The sequence below is a fragment of the Loxodonta africana genome, chromosome 2 (genome assembly GCF_030014295.1).
Source record: "Loxodonta africana isolate mLoxAfr1 chromosome 2, mLoxAfr1.hap2, whole genome shotgun sequence".
Lineage (NCBI taxonomy): Eukaryota > Metazoa > Chordata > Mammalia > Proboscidea > Elephantidae > Loxodonta > Loxodonta africana.
Window position 1 is genome coordinate 63,700,736 of NC_087343.1, and position 22,158 is coordinate 63,722,893.

Sequence of the window (22,158 nt, forward strand, 5' to 3'; positions counted from 1 at the left end):
GTCATGGTATTTTCAATTACCTCATATGCATGTGAAAGCTGGACAATGAATAAGGAAGACAGAAGAAGTGATGTCTTCGAATTATGGTGTTGGTGAAGACTATTGAATATACCATGTACTGCTGCAAGAGTGAAAAAATCTGTCTTGGAAGTACAGCCAGAATGTTCCTTAGGAGGGAGGATGGTGAGACTTTCTCAAGTACTTATGACATGTTTTCAGGAGGGACCAATCCTTGAAGAAAGACATCATATTTGGTAAAGTAGAGGGTCAGTGTAAAAGGGGCAGTCCCTCAAAGAGATGGATTGACACTGTGGCTGCAACAATGAGCTCACACACAGCAACGATTATGAGGATGGTACAGGACTGGGCAGTGTTTTGTTCTGTTGAACATAGGGTTGCTATAAGTCAGAAATGTCAACAACTAACAACTAACAAAATCTTTACAGAAACAGACCGCCACATCTTTTTCCCGAGGAGCAGGTGGTAAGTTCGAACCACCAACCTTTTGGTTGGCAGCTGAGCACTTAACCAGTGCACCACCACTAACGGTAGGAGTGTTAAATTAGGTAAGAAGGGAAACAACATTGTAGAAACATGTAGGAGTTAAATAATATAATCTCAAATGTAGAACAAAACTCAAATTCTTAACAATGCCCAGTCTAGCTGGACCGGTTGAGACCTGACGACTCCCTGATAAACTCTTTTAACCTTGAAACAAAAGTGTACCCTGAGATCACCTTTTAGCAAAATAGCAGAGTGGCACACAAAATAAACAATATTACTCATAAGAATGGTGCTCTAATAAAAACCACGTGTGTGAGACCCACAGGTCATAATTCACTCTAAAGCAAAGAGGAGAAGATAAGGCATCAGGGAAACTAGAGTACTAGGAATGGAACAACTAGAACACAACTAAAGAGAATGTTGACATATTGTGAAAAGTGTCACTAATGTCACTGAACAATTCATGTGGAAATTGTCAAATGGGAATCTAACTTGCTTTCACCAAAAATATAATAAAATATTAAAATATATATGTGTGTATATATATATAACGAACCTGAAAAAGTGTGATGTTTCTTATATCTTCAACAAATTAATAAAACAGCAGTGTCAAAAGTGAAAATAATAATAATAGAAGTTTCTCAAGCAATTACAAATACAGAGTGAGTTGGCAGGGTCTTCTGTAAACATAGCCACGGCATGGCTTTGGTATTGTTTGCTTAAAGGAGAACCTACACATTAATTAGAATCTACACACTAATTACAACAACCAAAAAGAATGGGAAATAGATGCAAACAAGCCTCACAGGAGAACTACAAATAGCCGGTAACTGTTTGAAAAGATGCTCGATGTCACTAGTAATCAAGGAAATAAATGAAAACTACAATAAGATATTTTGCCTATCACATTGGTAAAAGTTAAATATCCAAATATCCAAAATATCCAATGATGGTGGGGAAAATAGGTACACTTATACACAGCTGGTAAAAACATGGATTGGCAAAGATTTTCAGAGTACAACTTAGCAGACATTTAAAAAATGTAAACATACGTACCCTTTGATAAGCAATTCCATTTGTAGGAATTGCTCTAGGGCAAAATGTATATATCTATACAAGGATATTCATTTTAACATTGTTTATAATAATAAAACATGTTTCTATCTCTCTAACCAGATGCTAAGTTCCTGAAGAGAAGGATGATACCTTCCCTCTTTCCTTCCCAGTAACTTCCAAGTCACTCAACATATAATAGGGTAAAAGCAAACCCATTGCCTTGGAGTCAATTCCAAATACGGCAATTCCACATAACAGACTAGAACTACTCCAAGGGGTTTTCTTAGCTGTATTCTTTATGGAAGCAGATCACCAGGTCTTTCTTCCACGGCACAGCTGGGTGGGTTCAAACCACTAACCTTTGGGTTATTAGACAAGTGAAAGCTGTTTGTACCACCCAGGAAACTTCAGATAGAAAAGGTGCTTAAAAATGCAGATTTGCTGACAAATGATCAAAATATTTGTTATCATATATAAAGACAATGACACAAATTTCTCTGTTTTGTAGTGATTTTGCTGTTTTCAGGAGTAAAAATAAGAAGTATTTAACAATTGGCGAACCAAATGTTTATTCTTTTAATACCTGTTTGTAAATTTTGTGACATCTTACAAAATAACCGATATGTGCATGTTATCTATATTTCTAATTGTAACTTTGTAAAATCTTAACATAATTAAAGGATATTAAATCATCCCATCGTATTCGATCAATTTTGTTTTTAAGTCTCTCTCTCTAATTACACCATCCCTCACTCCTACGTGGTGGTATATACAAAGCTTTATTTACTCTACTGCCAGACTTTCTCCAATACCTGAAAAACACAAGAAGCACTGTCAATACAGGCCAAATTGACGTCAAGTACCCCAGGACCAAGAAAAAAGAATTCAAACTCCTATACTACAAACTCCTGGGCCCTGCTCTTTCCACCAGAATCTACTTTTCCTGGAATATGGGATGGATTGTGGTGAGGGCACAAGAGACAATGCTCCTGATAACAGCAGGCCTGAGTCATCCCACCCCTCACCCCACACCCCCTACACCCCCCACCCCACACCCCCCTACACCCCCCCACCCCACCTGTAGTGGGACTGCACCTCTTCCGTCACACCACCTGGAACCAAAGTAGCCCAGTTAAAGTGCATCTTTTAGTGAGTTGACTAGCCTGTGTGAGAAAGAGTTGGGCCATGAAACAGAGTAAAGGAACTAATCTGTCTAAAACAAACCCAAACTTGTGGTGGGCCCAACTTGGCCTCTTTATTGTACATAAGGAAGATCCACCATCTAGTGATTAAACTGCATCTTCTTTTTCCAAGGAACAGACACATATGAAAGGAAATATATGGGAAATTATAGGGTTGCTGTATTCTCAGAGCAATGTGCTCCAAGAAACTCCTTTCATTACCCTGAGTCCCAGTTTGCCCTGGTGTAAACTTTGTATCTGTACATCTCTAGCTAGGAAAATGGAGTCGAGAGAGTCAAAAGAATGCATTGTATTAATTAAAGACGTTAGCATAAGAATGAATTAGCTCCCTTCCACGTGCCCTTTTAGAAACATGGAATAGTTCATTGGAAATGAAGGGAGAAAAGTGAAACATAGCTGGCTTCTTTTGAATCCTTCTGGGGAACAATTTGTGTACTGAGTTTTACACAAGTTACTTCTTTTAATCCTCACAATAATCTGTAAAGCAAGTATTAACATCCCCTGGTTTCTGGATGATAGGAGCCCTGGTCTACAACTAGAACTCACCAGCCGCTCTGTGGGAGAAAGATGTGGCAGTCCGCTTCTGTAAGGATTTCAGCCTTGGAAGCCCTATGGGGCAGTTCTACTCTGTCCAATAGGGTCACTATGAGTTGGAATCGACTCTACAGCAACGGGTTTGGTTTGCGTTTTATTTTATAGATGAGTGAGGGTAAGGATGGTTCAGTAGTAGAATTCATTTCTTCCGTTTGGGGACCAGGGTTCGGTTACCAGCCAATGCACCTCCAGCACAGTCACCTCCTGTCTGTCAGTGGAGGCTTCCATGTTGCTATGATGCTGAACAGGTTTCAGTGGAGCTTCCAGAATATCACAGACTAGAAAGAAAGGTGTGGTAATCTACTTCTGAAAATCAGCCAATAAAAACCCTACAGGGCCCAACAGTCCCATCCCATTGTGGAGTCAGGGGCCAACTGGATGGCAGCAAGCAACGATATTTTAAATAAATTAAATTTTGAGGAACCTGAAGAAACTAACCAAAACCAAACCAAACCCAGTACCATTGAGTTGATTCTGACTCATAGTGATGCTATAGGACAGAGTAGAACTGCCCCATAGAGTTTCCAAGGAGCGCCTGGCAGATTCAAACTGCTGACCATTTGGTTAGGAGCTGTAGCACTTAACCACTACACCACCAGAAGAAACTAGAGACTTTAAATCACTTGCCCATGGCCCAGATAGTAAGTGGCAGAGCTGTGATTGGACTCTAAAACTCACCCTCGCCCCCTGCACTGTGAGACCATCATCATCCTGCAGATTTAGACATGGCCAGGTAGGACTGGTGGGGCGGGGTTGCATTCATAGATTCCATAGGGGTGGCAACAATGGCCATATGCTGTGTAACTGCTAAGAGCCAGGCACTGTCCTAAACGCCTCCCCATTTACTCTTCACAGAGGAAGACCACCATTCTGTGCATTTTCCAGTGATGAAACCAAGCCATGAAATAATTAAATGAGTCACCCAAAGTTTCACAGCTAGTTAATAAACCTTATAGTGAGCTAAAATTTATACTTTTTCATTTTTTCTTCTCTGCATATTTATCTTTTTTTTTTTTCTTTCTTATTTGTTTGTTAAAGAGGAAAAACAAGTGACTTGTTTTACAATTTACTTAATCCATATACCTTTGGGAGTTCTGGAAACCCTGGTGGCATACTCGTTAAGTACTAAGGCTGCCAAACAAAAGGTTGGCGGTTCGAATCCACCAGGTGCTCCTTGGAAACTATAGGACAGTTCTACTCTGTGCTATAGGGTCGCTATGAGTTGGAATTCCTTGACCTCAATGGGTTTGTTTTTTCGGGCGGGGCGGGGGGGAAGTGGGCGGGGGGTTCTATTGCCTTTTGAATAATAATAGTACCAATGTTTTCCTCCACTGTTGGGATGTTCAATATATTATTTAGGGATGTTGGGAGGCACCTTACTGACGTCCTGCTTATGTCAAAAATACGTATAAAATTATGCTGTAGTTTGATACCTAACCCTATTCACTTTCTAAACCCTCGTCAAAAACATCTTGTTTTCATTCTTTCATATGCAAAATGAAAATAGCCAGGTGCTTTTGTTTAAAAAAGCGAATACATGATTTGGCAAGGGCAGCTATGCTATATTGTCTCCTTGGCTGGTGTTGGGGATTACTCTCCCAGCGTGGAGTGAGCGCCCGGTGCCCAAGCCCCTCCCCTTCCTATTATTTTCAGGCTGCTGCAGTGCAGCGAGAAGGCATCTGATCGTTTAGATCATTAAAAATCAATCCAATGACCAAAGAGTTCTCTACATTTTAGAGAAATGACAAAAAGTACAGCATTAGATTGCTGTTAACTTGCTCTGCGTTTTCTTTTTACAGCTGCCAGGAAAGTCATTTGGTAAAATTAATTAAAACAGCCTGCCAGGAGGAGAAAGGAAGAGCAGAGAGCTGTAAACACAGCAAGCTTAGATGGGAGGGCGTTGTTTTTCTCGGGAATAAAGTGAGATGTCACTGGGGGAGGGAAAAGGGGGCCGGTAGGAGTGGAAACTGTGCACATAATCAGCGTACTATAATTTGGGGGTGTAAGAGATTTGAATGGTAGGAAAAACCAACCAAAAATGCAAAAACAATAGGCGAAGGAGGGATGAAGAAGAGGGAAGCTATCCTTGGGCTTCTAACAAACTGCCTGCATCAGTAGCGTTGTACGGTTTGGCTGAATGACCCCAAGACACAACACTGGCACAATAATAAGAGGCTGATTTGAGGGTTTTCTACAAATAAAACTCTTTCAACATAAATGAGAAGGTAGGAAGGAGTACCCAGTTGCCCGCACAGTGGGGTTCATATTTTGTCTGGCTATAAGAACAATTAACAAAGAAAGGAAAATAAATTTCTTTCTTTTTTTTTTTTTTTTGCTCAATAAAACCATGAGTGCATAAAAATTCACTTATGCATGACCTTATTTATTATTATAATGGCTATAAATTCTTTTCTCCCTTCAAATGGGAACTGCCTTCTACTTAGAAAATGGTACTTTTCCCCTAATATCTGTCAATGATTTCTTGATTAACCCAAAAAGAGCCCTGGCATCTAGAATCACAGAGCGCTGACAAGGCTGGTTTTAATGTGGGGTTTCTGCCACTGTGCCACTATTTCTAATTGCTCCCAGCATTCTATTTAAAGTCACATTCAGCTCACACAGCTCAGGGCTCTATAGCAAGGGGCAGGGAATACGATTGAGTGCTCATTTGCTCTTATTTGTTATGCATTATGTCTGCTAACATTTAAAGCATAACAACCACCTAAACACAAGTGACTTAAAAATACCATTTAATAAATTATTAATAAAGGAAATGTTCAGTGGAACAGTGAACATGCCTCCTTGGATATAAGACACAGAGAGTTAAGAGCAAGAACCCTTTAATTGCACAGGAGAAGATCAACACTAGTTGAAATGAAGTGACCCCTTAGAGAGACGTTTTTAATTGCATTTACACCTGGTTGAGTATGCTGCTTGGCAGAAGCTGAAACTCAGACAGCATTTATTTGCAGCCTCAGGTTTACATGGGACATGAGTGGCCTTATGAAATGGGCGTGGTAGCCAACCTCCCAAAAAACCAACCAACGAACCAACCAACCAACAAACTGGTTGCCATCCAGTTGATTTTGACTCCTAGTGACCCTATAAGACAGAGTAGAACTGCCCCATAGCATTTCCAAAAAGCAGCTGGTGGATTTGAACTGCTGACTCTTTGGCTGGCAGCCAAACCCTTAACCACTGCACCACCTGGGCCCTAATTACCCCACTTCCTAGAATTCACATATTTGTGTAGCCCCTTCCCAAACTGTACTAGGGTTGGTCTGTGTGACTGACAATATTCTGCAGAAGTGATAGCATGGCATGTTCAATATTAGAAAAGACTGTAGCTTCTCTCTTGGTATCTCTCTCTCTCTCATCTCTCACCCTGATGGACACAGCTGTTATGTCCCCAAGCTGTCATGAGAGGAAAGGCTCATATAGCAAAGAACTGAAACCTGGTAATACTACATGAGAGAACATGGAAGTGGCTGAGCCTTTAGATGACTGTGTCCTCAGCCAACAACTTCTAAGAGACCCTTATCCAGAATCACGCAGCGAATTCATGCTGGTTTCCTGATACTTAGAAACCGTGTCAGATAATAGATGTTTGTTGATTCAAATTGCTAAATTTGGAACTTTTTTTTTTTTTTTTACTTAGTAACAGATAACTAATACAGAGGAACCTTGAGCCTTTTACATGACTGAAGGTCATACATATAGAGATATGTCACAAGGGGCAAGAATAGCTGGGGAGAGAGGAAAAGGTTATACAGAAAATTTTTGAAAGGGGAATATGATCATCACTAGTGCTGTTCATCAACGCTGTCAGTTCTCCTCCTTCTAGGCACATGGCAGGTTTGTACGTCCTTGCCCCCTGGGAGTTAGGCATGGCCACCTGACTCACTTTGGCTAATGAAGTAAGTCACCTCATAGTGACACCTCTCACTTCCAGGGGAAAAACATTAGAAACAGGTTTACGATATTCCAGCTCCTCTGCCATCCATAGTGACTGGGAACTTTCCAGATGGGGTAGCCTCTCCTTAGCTCTATCCCTGAGTAAGAAACAGGTATGCTGCTTGGCAGAAGCGGAAACTCAGACAGCATTTATTTGCAGCCACAGGTTTACATGGGAGGTGAGTGGCCTTACTGGTTGCCATCAAGTCAATTCCAACTCATAGTGGCCCTATAAGACAGAGTAGAACTGCCCCATAGGATTTCCATACTCAACCAAGGGTGAACACAGAGCATGAGTGAAAAATAAACCTTTGTTGTTCTAACCAACTGCGATTTTGGAGGTTTACTATTGTAGAATGACCTAGCCCATCTGCAATAAAACGTAAAGTAGGTCTTTGGTTACAAATTCACTCTAAAGAAAAGTAGTCTAGTAAGAATAAAAAGACTCAGCTACAAAGCCTGAGATTCTGAAAGTTGTAGAATCTGGTAGATTATAGTGATTAATGCATGAATTTTCCCAGTCGTATCCTGAAAATACAAATGGTTAAATGTAAGAACTGGAAGAACTTTTTCACTAGATTCCTAAAACTTGAGTGTTCAAAAAAAAGCCCAGCTACTGGGCTCGTCTGAGAGAACAAGAAGGGAGAACACATTTCCCTTTCTACTTTGCAAATGTGTGTGTTGGCACTGCCATGGGTGGAATGGAGGGCATTAACAACTAGAACAACCTTGCTGGTGTCTGCTACTGGGTAGTTTAGGGACGAATAAGCATGGGTCCAGGCCACTGGTCAAGTACAGGCCAGCACGAAGTGGCATCCTGGAAAAACCATACAGAGGCAATTGCAAGGTGCCCCCTCAGAGTCTCAGAGATGCTTGAGCAAGAGAGATTGTGCAAGTCACTGGGACTTAGGCTTGAGCAGATGGGCCTAGAGATACTGAGATTGGAGAATTAATTTTAATGTGATCTCATTCATCCCCAGTGTCTTGGAGATTAAACACCTAAAAAAAAAAAATCACTTTATTAACTTTTAACCATTAATCAATATTTATTTACTTTTTACAACTATCCATTCCACATCCACACCGAGTCATGTGGTATTACATGGTTCTACATTGTTCAGGTCTTAATTTAAGTATTTAAATTCTTTTTAGCAAGAGTTTTGTTTTAGCCTGGAACGGTTTAATCTATTCAAAACTGCCATCTACTATCAGATGCATTATAAATATTCATTGTTTTAAGATTTAGTGGCTCATAAGTTAGTACAAAAAGACACGGGTACCTGAAGCAAAGACGGGAGTAGCACGAGTGAATTAGATGTTTGAATACACGAGCATTAGTCTTTTCGATGAACTTATGCCTCAGAAACACATTTAAACACACTAAGGAATGTTTTGAGTAGAGAGGAAATGAAGTCAGTAAAGCTAGAAAGAAGAGTTTAAACATGATTTCTTTTTTTCCCAAATAGAAGAGACTCTATAATGGGAGAGAAGGGAAAGAGTCAGTGAAGAAAAACCAAAAGCATTTGCAGAAGAAAACAGGGAACTAGGAATATAAAGTCTTCCAGAAAGTGGGAAAGGGGGACCTAGGCCACAAATCTGGATGCCCTTACAGAGGATTTGCATATATACCAGTTGCCATCGAGTTGATTCTGACTCATGGTGACCCCATGTGTGTCACAGTAGAACTGTGCTGATTTTTCAGAAGGATGTCACAAGGCCTTTCTTCTGAGGCGCCTCTAGGGGGGCTCAAACCTCCAACCTTCCAACCTTCCAGTTAGTAGCCGAGTACGTTAATCATTTGCATCACCCAGGGACTTTTTCTCCCCCGATGTATAGCTTACTCAAATACTTTAGGAACTGGTATCAAGTCTTCAGTCCAGTTTTTCCTGACCACTCAGCTTAACATTTGTGCCGTCTGTTATTCTCTCTACTTTTATTGTTGTTAGTTGCCATCAAGTCAGCCCTGACCCATGATGACCTTACATATAATATGGCCTGGTCCTGTGCCATTTGGATGCATCATTGGTCCTGTACCATTTGAAAACCTTATGGATAAAAACAGAACATTCTCTCTAATAACAACGTTTTATTTTCCCTTCTAGCACTCACTTGCCTGCTTGCATGTCAATCTTCTCCAGGAGAACAAAGCTTTGTGAGGGCAAGGATCCAGTCTGTCACAGTCATCAATGTACACCGTCCAAGCATAGTGCCTGGTACCCAGTAGATATTCCATCAATGTTTGTGAATTAATAAATTAAGGCGAGTGCAAGAACAAATTTAAGATTATCTGTCTTCATTGATTAAAATCTTAATACTGAAATGGTCCTGATCCCTAGCTTACCTGATGTTCTCATTTAAATTAAGCCCTCGATTAAATTGTTCCCCAGCGGCAAAGTGGTTAAGAGTTCGGCTGATAACCAAAAGGTCTGCAGTTGAATCCACCAGCCACTCCTTGGAAACCCTGTGGGGCAGTTCTACTCTGTCCTATAGGGTTGCTATGAGTTGGGATCAACTCAAAGGCAAAAGGTTTGGTTTTTTGTTTTCATTTTTTTTCCTTAGTTCTTATACCTTTGTAAGATCTCATTGATATTTAAGGGTTTTCAATTCAGTTTGAATGATGTGGCAGCCAAATCTATCCACATCACTAAACCCAATCAGCCAGACTGTCATTCTTACTCCGACGCTATTTAGAATGTGCAATGAGCCACCAGATTCCACTTCCTAAAAACTAATTTCCCTAGAGATTTTGCTCTATTATTTCATCAATGCCCCTGAGGTCAGAGACTATGATTTCTTCTCTCATGAACAGCACAATGTCTCATTAAACTTCTTCCCGTAAGCCTGGGTATTTCTTCAGAAATTCAAAGAGATTTTAAGGATTGTGAAGGACCTTTGGCTTGATATCAGCTATATATAGTGCCTGGAGAGCAACAGCACTGTCAAGTTCATTAATGACCTAGAAACAATTAATTTAAATATATTTTGATTCCTTTACTTACAGTTTTTTTTTTCTTTTTTTTTAGGTTTGAACAGAATAGTATTTAATCAATCTTTTAAAAATGCATGTTCTCTAAATATTTTTTTAACCAATCTCCAGCAACCAGTGTGGCAAATGTGATCATCCAATAGTTCATATTTTATATCTCCTGCTTCTACCCAAGGAGAAGGAGCCCTGGTTAAGCTCTCAGGCGTTAACCGAAAGGTCAGCAGTTTGAACCCACCAGCCATTCCACAAGAGAAAAGACCTAGTGATATGCTTCCATAAAGATGACAACCTAGGAAACCCTATAGGACAGTTCTGCTCTGCCCTATAGGGTCACCATGAGTTGGAACTGACTCAACAGCACACAACAACCCAAGGAGAGGAAGATGGGCAGTAATCTTTCATGCATTCATGCAATGAATATTTATTGAGTGTCCTCAAGTGCCAGAGACTGAGGATAAAGTAGTGAACTATAAAATAGACTGGGAGCCTTTATTCTAGTTGGGAGAGGAGAGACAGAGAACAAACAAAATACATAAGTAAAATCTATAGACATACATGGGAGAAAAATAAAATAAGAAGTGGATGGGAAGTGCCAGAAAGAGGGGCGTTGTGGTTATAAATATAAAAAAGGATGGGCAGTAAAGACAATATTTGAGTAAAGAACAGAGGATCCAAGCAAGTGAAACAAAGGATATCAGAGGAGTGAGTGCCCAAGTTTGGAATTAACAGAAAGTTTAAAGTCTCTGAGGTAGCACTGTGCTTGGAGAGGAAGAGAGAGGAAGCCAGTGTGACTGGAGCAGAGCAAGAGTAGAAGGAGGTGAATCAGAGAGGTAAGAGGAACCCACGGCTGGTAGGCTATTATAAGGATTTTGATTTTAATTTTGATGAAGATGAGAGGTCCTTGAAGGATTCTGAGCAAAGTAGTGACATGGCACAACCTAGGTTTTAGCAGTCCCCTCTTCTGATGAGTTGAGACTAGAACGAAGTGGGCAAATGTACAAGCAGGAACACCAGTCAAGAGGTGTTACTGTAATCCAGGTGAAAGAGGGTGGTGGCCAGGACCAAGCTGGAAGTAAAGAAGGTGGTGAGAAATTGTCAGATACTGGGTTACATTTTGAAATATAGCTCACTGGATTTGCTGATTCGTTTGGATGTGGGGTGTGAGAAACAGAGGAGGCTAGGCAAAGTTTGCCCCAAGAAGGGAAGTCCACACAAGGAGCAGGTTTGGTGGGGAAATGAAGGAGATGACCAAGGAAGGAGGAAAATTAGGACAATTAGATGCTCTGAAACCCCAGGTAATTGAGGAAAAGAAAGTTTCTTCTTTGAACGTTATTGAGCATTAGCATAGAGACACCAGCTTTGCAACATTTCTTTTGGTCACGGGACTCTCATGCCAATAAACTTTCATCTAGATTAAAATTAAATGTACTTTACATATTTCGGAGAGTCAAGCAACTGAAGGGAAAGAAACAAAAGAGCAGATGGAAGGAAGACATGACAGAAATGATGAGACTTGCAAGATTCGTTCATTACCTATCAGGTAACTAAAAAATGAATTATGTTGACAGCTATCAAATTATGTTAGAAATATTAAACAGCGAAAATTATCTTAATATTTGGCTCTTGTTTTAAAACGAATAAATTGAGTTAGAATTAAGAGAAACAGTCTCCAGTCACATTTTACAGCATGCTTGCATAAGCTAAACTTATTTCCAGGCAACTACATGATTTAAATAAGTTCTGGGCCATTTCTTAATCTCTGCCCTGATGGGATTGACCTGACCACAGTGCACACATTAAGTTCAAAGAACACTCTGCGCTTAGATTAGTCCCATAGGAATAGAACATTCTAAATTGCAAATATGTAGAATTAGGAAGGAAGCAAATCATGCTGGAGTAAGCATCTTATTTTTGGAGAAAGACTAGAACTGAATTTATGCCAATTACAATATTCAAGCTTTGTGTTATGAAAGGAATTAATTTTCATTTTGTTTGTTACCAACAAAGTCAAAGATTTCTTACAAGTCATAGAAAAGAAGAATTTAAAAATAAAATAAAGTACCTGATGGATTAGAACTGCTGGCCTTTTGGTTAGCAGCCATAACACTTAACTGCTACGCCAGTAAGGTTTCCAAAGTAGAGCTGAGTGGGATAAATGCCGCAAAGCTGCTGTTACTGTACACAGTCACAGGTCAGAAGACGCTATAACACAATATAGATCATTGCAACTAAAGCAACAATATTCGAAGTTGCAGCAGTCTGTTTTCCCCTTTTGAACATAGCAAGAATAATACCAGTCCAGTTTACCTAGTCAAGCAAGATCATGTATTTGAAAGGATTTTAAAGACTACAAAATAGCACACAATGCCAAAGAATTAATCCAGCATGACTTCCTTTTAATGAGTGAAAATTTAAATCACGCCAATTGTTTTTCAGTCTCTTAGAAGAGATTTATCTTTAAATCCACATATCCTTAGGCTACCATCCAGATACTCAAATTGAGTCATTCAAAATGTGGCTTTTGGGTATTTTTAATATTAAACATTCTCATTCTAGCCCTGCACTCTTTATCTGAATGTTATAAATACATGTAAATAAATGCTCAGTTTTTAGGGTTTAGAATTTATGAATTAATTCCAAGATTTCCTAGGAAGTATTGGACAAAATGAAATTGACCACAATATGTCTGAATTCAGAGTCCCTGAGTGGCACAATTGGTTAAGTGCTCAGCTATTAACCAAAGGGTTGGTGGTTCAAATCCACCCAAAGGTGCCTCGAAAGAGAGGCCCTGAAATATACTTATAAAACATTACAGCCATTGATAAGTCATTGATAATGCAGTTCCGCTCTGACACAGATAGAGTCACCGTGAGTTGGAATCGACTCAACAGCAACTTTTTTTTAAGATGTTTGAATTCTGAGTAGTCCTGGTAAAATATGACTTTCTGGTTCAAAGATAAAAGCTTTAAATGGACTCGTAAACTCTGAGGTTTTTTGGACATTGAATACCTCCCAATGACATTTTGATGAGTCTAGTGTAAATGAATCGTAAGCACATGGATTAAATTTCCCATGAAATAGTTATACCTATGAGACTTCTAGGGAGAAGTGTTTTGGCGAAGAGTCAGATATGCTTTGCTGACACCTGGACACTTTCAGGACACCCCTTCAACACAGGCTCGGTCAGCACGGTCAACACCAATAAGACTGATAAGAAGTGTCCACATTTGCTGGGATGTCTCCAGTCTTCATGTCTCCTTGAATCATGAAAAACAGAGCTGTGCTTCAGTATTCTCAGTCCACATCTCAGTCTTTCAGAGCTGGGGAAAATCTGAGCTCCCGATTTTGTGACAGGCTTATTGTGAATGTTTCCCTAGTATGTTTATACTGTCTGCTTCACACCTAGTTTGTTTGCTAGAAACCAGTTGAGACCAAAAAGAAATTATTTTGTGAATTATGCTGGACTTTACCCTTGACTCTTCAAGACTGTAAAGCATCTGCAACTTCTTAGGAAGTCTTTTTTTTTTTTTTTTTGTATGCTGAGTGAAAAATAATCATTTGCGTTTGATACTTTCAAAATCAATTGAGAACTTGAGTCAAGATATTGTGGAACATCTTACCGGTAAAATGATCTTTAAAGAGAGATAACTGGTACTTAACAGATCTTGGAAAGAACATAGTTTACACCAATCGAATGGAACCCATCCTTTAACAAAGTGCAGGCAGTTCCCGATATATCTAGTAAGGTATCACGGTAGCTCTCAAAATGGCCTTCCAAAGGTCTAGAAAAAGTAAATATATTTTCTGTAAGCATCTACAGTCTGACTCAAGAATAAAACCAAACTTCTAACTTCCAAGGCAATTCAAACATGTTTGCAAACTCATTAGCTTTTAAAAACAACATATTAGACTATAACTACATGGGAATTAAAAAAAAAAGAATGCAGCCACTTACACAAGTTTGATTCTTATTTTACTTTTTATGCAAACCAAAATAGATGTCGTTTAAAGAATTCAACCCAGTATTCTAGTTTTTCAGTACTTTATTTCTAGTTGGAAAATGAGCCAAGTATTGATGTGGTCAGATCTATGACTCTTCCAACCATTAGAAATTTGTAACAGTGTGATAAATACAATGTAGTAATTTTCCAAGTGGGTAACTCATATTGAATTTAAGAATAGGAGCAACCTACAAAAAGCCTTTTCCAAGCCATCATATATCTGCCTCTACAATGGTGTGGTGCTTCCTAGTGACGCTCCTTGATGGGTAGAGTCGTGAGTCACCAGCCCTTGTCTTTTCAAATCTTATCAGTAAAATTAAAGTGAACTGCTCAAGTTAATCTGAAATTGAGTACTCTGACAGGTTCCAAACAGAGCTGCTTCTGTGTTTTTTGGCATAAAGTTGCTCCCATGGAAATTCTGTTTCAGCTTTTTTCCTATTCTATGTATTTTGAGAGCTAAAATTAGAGGCTAGGGAAGGCTTTATATATATAATCCAAATAAGACAATCAAGGGTTTAACTTATCAATGTATTACTTAGAACTAATAATAAAATTTCTACCTATAATTTAAAGCAATAAATAACGTGTACGAAAGATTTTGTATTTTCTTTTTGTCAATTTCTTCTTGAAATGTTCATCAGTTTTTCTTGTCTCCAACTGCTGCAGGTGTAGATTTGCTAGCAACACAATGCCTGAAAGTATGTCCTCCAACATGCCTAAAAGTTTCATTTTAGATACATGGAGTTGAAACCTTGCTTTGACAACAGGTAAGTTAGGTAAAGTGAGAGTTGCTATAGCTGAGGGTCCCTTTGTGGCCTGGCTCCAACCTTGGAGAGCACAATTTGGAAACCACTGTGGTGATGCTAGGCAATGCAAGTTATCTACTTATTTCTTTTCTAGAACTACCAAAATGAAACATTATATAATAATATGGACTTTTAAGTAAGAGATTAAAAGTTGTGCTGATTTCCCCAGTCAGCACAACTGGATCAAGGCAAAGTCATAGAAGTTTCATAGACCTTCCAAACTCCCTGAGGGACTGAGTTACTGAGCTGAGGGCTGGGACAATGGTCTTGGGGGACATCTAGCTCAATTGGTATAACATAGTTTATAAAGAAAATGACCTACATCTTACTGTGGTGAGTACCATCTGGGGTCTTAGAAGATTGTAACTGGCCATCTAAGATACATCTACTGGTCTTACCCTGTCTGGAGCAAGGAAGAATGAAGAAAACCAAAGACTCAAGGGAGAGATTGGTCCAAAGGACTAATGGACCACAACTTCCACAGCCTTCACCAGATGGACTGAGACCAGCACAACTAGACGGCGCCCAGTTACCACTACCTACTGGTCTGACAGGGATCACAATAGAGGGTCCCAGACAGAGCTGGAGAAAAAGGTAGATCAAAATTCAAACTCACAGTAAAAGACTAGACTTAATAGTCTGACAGAGACTGGAGAAACCCTGAGTATGGCCCCAGATACCCTTTTAACTCAGTACTGAAGTCACTTCTTAATGTTTACCCTTCAGCCAAAGGTTATGCAGGCCTATAAAGCAAACAATAACACAAGTAGTTCAACCACGTATACAAAACTAAATGGGCATACCAGCCCAAAAGCAAAGATAGGAAGGCAGGAAAGGACAGGAAAACCAGACAAATGGAAATGCAGAGCCTGAGGTCTAGAAGAGAGTGTTGACGCATCTCAAGGTTGGCAATCAGTGTCATAAAACAATTTGTGTATCAATTGCTTAGTGAGAAACTAATTTGCTCTGTAAACTTTTACCTAAAGCACAATTAAAAAAAAAATTAACAGCAAATATTGCCCTGTGAATGTCTGATGTGGCAGTACCACAAATAAATCTAAGAATCTGATAATGCTTCATTAATTCCCACTCATTCCTGGATTCCCTACTTTCTGACTTTAATTTCTATTGTACCAATGAAATGCTTTTCACTAAGCAATGACCTCCTTAAATCTTCATTCTGCCTGAGCTCTCTGTAAACCTATTTACCACCTCTCTTCACCATTACTTTTTTTTTTTTCTAACAGTTTTGAATATGCCTTCTCATTTCCTTCCTTCAACACGCACTGCATGCTTGTTATATGTCATGCAAGGCAATTATTCTGCAATGAGTAATGGTTTCTGGTCTCAAGGTACGTAAAGACAGGTGGGAGAGATAAGTAAATCAATGAGTGTAGTACAGTCTTGCACATGCTACAGGAACATATAAGAAACTCTCCTAAGCTCAGTTTTTAGAAGCTGATATATGAGCTGAAACATGAGGAAGCATTACTTAGGCTCAGATGAAAAGTGGGGGAAATGAACCAAAAAACTAAGGAAAAGAGGGCTTTGTAGGCAAAAGTAACAGCAAAGTCTCACAGATAAGAGGGAACACTGAAAATTGTCAGGAGTGTAGAAAGCAAAGAGATAAAAGCATGGGTCAGATCCTGACGGGCCATAAATTCCATGTGACAAAGTTTGGACTTCATTCTGAAAGTGGCAGATAGCCACTGAAAGTTTAAATCAGGAAATATGTTGTTATGGAATGTACTGTGTCCCCCAAAAATGTGTGTCAACTTGGCGAGGCCATGATTCCCAGTATTGTGTAGTTGTCCACCATTTTGTGATCTGATGTGATTATCCTATGTATTGTAAATCCTAACCTCTGTGATGTTAATCAGGCAGGATTAGAGGTAGTTATGTTAATAAGGCAGGACTCAATCTACAGGATTAGGTTGTATATTGAGTCAATCTCTTTTGAGATACAAAAGAGAGAAGGGAGCACAGAGGAGAGGAGCCTTATACCACCAAGAAAGAAGTGCCAGGAGCACAGCACATACTTTGGACCCAGAGTCCCTACACTAAGAAGCTCCTAGACCAGGGGAAGGTTGATGACAAGGACCTTCCCCCAGAGCCAACAGAGAGAGAAAGCCTTCCCCTGGAATTGGTGCCCTGAATTCTGACTTTTAGACTATGAGAGAATAAATCTGTTTGTTGAAGCCATCCATTTGTGGGATTTCTGTTATAGCAGCACCAGATAACTAAGACATATGTATAATCATATTTACCATTTAGAAAGAATATATTAAGTGTTACACAAGTAATAGGTGGGTAAAGGGAGGTGAAACTGGAGGCAGAAGGACCAGGTACAAGATGGTTGTAGTATTTAAGGAGAAGGATGATGATGGCTTAGTCTAAGGTAGGACCTATGGGCATAGAAAACAGTGGACAATTTTTGAGACTACTAAAAGTCAAACTGATACGATTTGGCAATTGATTGGACTTGGGAAATAAAGGAGAGAGAAAACTCAAAGCTGATACCCAAATTTCTGGCTTGGAAATTTGGTGAAGTCTGATGCCATTCATTAAGGTAGAAACACAGAGGGAGGGCAGATTTGGATGTAAGGAGAGGGGTTGGAGGTAGGAAGGCAGTCTTGGGCACACTGAATTTGAGGATCCTGTGGAATATTTCAGTAGACATATCTAGAATACAGGCTCAGGGCCCAGATCCAGATGAAAGCTTGGTAGGTATCGCTGATGACAGTGAAACCGTGGGAATGAACAAATGACCCGGGCTGGTTCTCAGTGATGGCTGCACATCAGAGTCACCCATAGAACTTCTGAAAGCTGTGGGTGCCTGGACCTCATCCCCCAGTGATTCTGATTCACATGATCTGGACAGATGTAGTTTTCAAAGACTTTGCAGGTGATTCTGATGAACGGCCGAAGCTGAACATCCCTGGGATGTCGAGTAAGAACACAAAGGGCTGAGGACAGCAACCAGGAGAACACTGGCACTTCAGGGATGGACAAAGGATCAAGAAACCTCTAGGACCCAGCAGTTCCAATCCTAGCTATATACCCAAAAGAACTGAAAATGGGAACACAATAGAACCCTGTACACCAGTGCTCATTGCAGCATCATTCACAATGGTCAAAAGGTGGGCACAACCTACATGTCCATCAACAGATGAATAGTAAACAAAATGGGGTACATCTGTACAATGGACTATGAGACAGTCACAAAGATAAATGAAATCCTGATACATATGAGAACATGAACTTTGAAAACATTTTGCTGACTGATGTAAGTCAATCACAAAAGGACAAATACTATATGATTCCACTTATATGAAATAGGCAAATGTATAGAGACCCAAACTTATTAGTGGTTACCAGGGTAGGAGGGAGGGGAAAACAGGGAACCATTGCTTAGCAGGCATAGAGTTTCTGTTAATGGTGATGGAATACTTTAGAAAATTATAGTGGTAATGGTTGTACAACATGATAGACATAATCAATGTCACTGAATTATACATGTAAAAACTGTTAAATTGGAAAATGTTTTGCTATATATACATTTTGCCACTTCAAAAAAAGGAACCTCAAGAAAGACTGGAAAATTGAAGGCAGATAGCTAGGAACACATGGAAGAAGGGGTTATTTTAAGAATAGAGAGTGGCCAACACTCTTCAAATACTGCAAAGAGTCCAAGTAAATTAAAGACTAAAAGTATCCATTGGATTTAGCACCAAGCATTTCAGTGCCTTTGGAAAAAGAAAATGTAAAATTGGGAGTAAGACTACAAAAGGCATTGGCAGTGAAGTAAAGGAAGACAGTAGGCAAAGGGGAGAAACCCACTAAAAACCAAACCCACTGCCATCAAGTCTATTCCTACTCCTAGCAACTCTGTTGGACAGAATAGAACTGCCCCATAGAGTTTCCAAGGCTGTAACTCTTTATGGAAGCAGACTGCCGCATCATTCTCCTTCAGGGTGGCTGGTGGGTTCAAACCGCTCACCTTTTTGTTAGCAGCCGAGAGTTTTAACCACTGCACCACCAACTCTCCTAAAGTGGGGAAGCAGAGTCAATAAAATTAGATTTTTTTTTTCTTACTGCTTTGTTTTGTTTTTTGAAAGGAGTGCCTTGAGCATGTAATAAGGCTGATGTTAATGAGCCAATATGTGGGGAAGGGTGGTGATACTAGAGAAGTGACAGGTGAAGGAGCAAGTTCACTGAAGGGACAGGAGGAGGCAGGGTTCATGGCCCAGATGCAGGGCTCTGTCTCATACAGGAGAAGGGATCAGAGCTTCTATGTTGACAGAAGGGAAGGGATTTTAATGTGAGAGAAATGAAGACAAGGATAACTAGAGAAAAAGAACTGGGTTTTTGGTAGCATTAAGGCTCTCTCCAGTAGGAACTAGAGACTAAGGAATTGCTGTGGCACCTCTGTGTGTGTGGCTGTGATTTTCTTTGGTAACATTAAGTGTAACAATGGGGAGAACACACAGGTAGATTAATTCTGGGGTGTAGTTTTCCTATTTGGGTACAATAGAATGACAATGAAGGTTTTAGCAAAAGACCAGTTGAAATATGGGTCACTAATGTAATGAGAGCAGCAGAAGAAAAAGTAGCTATGTTTGTTTAGAGCATGGAATATTTGAGCTTACAATTTTGAGATTGGTTGGAGCAGTTCTGGGTGATTACAAGGTTTGGTGTGTGGCCATGGTTTGGGTACCCAACATGGATTGAATTGTGTCCCCCCAAAAATGTGTGTATCAATTTGGCTGGGCCGTGATTTCCAGTACTGTGTGATAGTCCACTATTTTGTGATCTGATTTGATTTTCCTGTGTGTTGTAAATCCTGCCTTTATGATATTAATGAGGGGGTTTGGGCGGCAGTTGTGTTGATGAGGCAGGACTCAATCTATGGGATTGGATTGTGCCTTGGGCTGGTTTCTTTTGGGATATAAACAAGAGAAGCAAGCAGAGAGACAGGGGACCTCATACCACCAAGAAAGCAGTGCTGAGAGCAAAGTGCATCCTTTGGCTCCGGGTTCCTATGTGGAAGCTCCTAGTCCAGGAGAAGATTGATAAGAAGGACTTTCCTCCAGAGCCAACAGAGAGAGAAACCCTTCTCCTGGAGCTGTTCCCCTGAACTTGAACTTTTAGACTATTTTACTGTGAGGAAATCAACTTCTCTTTGTTAAAGACATCCACTTGTGGTATTTCTGTTATAGCAGCACTAGATGACTAAGACAGTACCCAAAGTATAACCGAAGTCCTGTTAAATAGATTTCAATGAGGTGGAGACTTAAGATAATGAGGCTATTGTTCTCCTTCCTTGGTTGCATGTTAGAATCACATGGGAAACTGTAAAATATATCAACACAGAGACCCTGATTAAGTCAGGAACTATATGTATAGGATCAAGGCATTGGTAGTTTTTAAAGGTCTGAAGTTGAGAACCACAGTACTCAGTTGTTGCCTGCTTTGTTTAATTGTATTCTGAAGCCACCTAAGATAGTGAATTACACCGATACTTTTGGTTTTAAAACTTTCACTCAGGAAAACATTAAGATACAGGGGATGGCAATACAGCCAGCATGCGGAAGTAACAAAGAGTTCTAAAAGTTCTTATGGTTTTGTCATTTATCAGCTTATATTAAAATATAAATGGAACTAGGATTGTATTGTCAGGCTTCTTTCTTATGTGAGCATATAGAAACCTACTATATTCTCACCACCGTCTCACTCATGGGAGTGAGAAGTCAAACACATCTCCAGTTTCTTTCTCAGTTAGCTTACAGCCATAAAAAGCCTATAAAATACTCCTAGACTCAACTCTGCAGCTTCTATCCCTGGACTTCAAATTGGTCTCTTGGATTTAGTTTCTTAGACTGGATGTAGCTTAGTTACTTAGACTTAAGCCAGACCTTGCTAGTTTTTTAATCACCAACCCCCCACCACCACCACCACTCCCAGAGACTGGGACCTTGATTAGATTCCTTTCAGAGCTTGAGCATTAGCCTTACTCTTTTATTCACAGATAAAAACTCAAAAATAACAAATATGCTTAATATTTCCTGGAGAGAACATCTTCATCTGGGATGCACTGAATAGGAAGGCAGCCCAGTTCCTTTTGTCACCATGGCAATCTCAGGATCCCTGAATTATAGGTTTTCATTGGAGTTCACCCAGGTCAAGGCTTTAAGTATGATCAAGAAGCAAAACTGCCAGCTGCATAAATGATGCTTAAGCCTATCAAAGCAACCAAATAATGGTTGGATACATGATGGCACAGTGGCCAATTCCTAGTAGTTTCTTGCTGATTAAACCTAAGGGACATTTTTTGCCCTGTTCTCACTGCAACAATAGAGCCTCAGGCCTTTCCTCTGAGAGGTCTAGGGTGGAAAAGGTCTTGGTTAAAAACAAAGGCAGTCATAATGTTGTTCCCAGCAAGCTTGCCTTTTACTTTATCAAGAGTCCCCTACCACCAACCAAAAACACAGGTGTCCAAATCATTTTACCTGAATTTTTGTTTCCTTGCTGAATGTATCAGCAAAGAATAAGCATATGTTGCTAAATTAGGCTCTGTAACAGTAGCCAAACCTTCGAAATCTTCTCAGCCAAAACAAGTATGCACTATGTGAGAAATGGACTCCCATAAATAGCAGCGATGGCTTAAATTTGCACCACTTCATCGTTCAGAATATTCATATATTATAGTTTATATTTTCAGAGTGTTTATTTTGTCTGACCTTCACAACAGCTATGGGAGTTAGGACTCGTGTTGCATCTTTTTTAAAAGAAAGTGACCTATGGCTTTAAAGATGAAATTCACTTAAAGCTGAACCTGAAATTAAGTGGCACACTAGACTCTAAAATCAGTTATTTTGACACAGACTTTCTTTTACTACATTGACACACACGCACACACGTTTTAAGTGAAAATAAGCATAATTTCAGGGAAAGCATTATCTTAATAAAACATCTAATTATGGTAGGTGTCAAAAATCATGTGAAGTAATTTTAAAAGGTCTTAATTATAATTTCTTGTAGAAAGTCATGCCAGA

The 22,158-nt window shown here is 39.7% G+C and overlaps 1 protein-coding gene and 1 long non-coding RNA gene across 7 annotated transcripts in view; both read right to left on the reverse strand.

Annotated features, from left to right (window-relative positions):
* Window positions 1-22,158, reverse strand: part of PDE4D (phosphodiesterase 4D) — a 1,416,439-nt gene that overhangs the window by 687,624 nt on the left and 706,657 nt on the right. The gene's annotated exons all lie outside the window — the stretch shown is intronic.
* Window positions 4,659-22,158, reverse strand: part of LOC111749967 (uncharacterized) — a 32,519-nt gene continuing 15,019 nt past the window's right edge. Inside the window, exons 2-4 of one of the 2 annotated variants that reach the window (XR_002785131.2) lie at window positions 13,917-14,078; window positions 13,384-13,553; window positions 4,659-12,498 (exon numbers count right to left, since the gene is read on the reverse strand). This is a non-coding gene — a long non-coding RNA (uncharacterized LOC111749967). Of the gene's footprint in view, window positions 12,499-13,383; window positions 13,554-13,916; window positions 21,207-22,158 lie in introns of those variants that run through there. The other variant, XR_002785132.2, reaches the window with a different exon arrangement.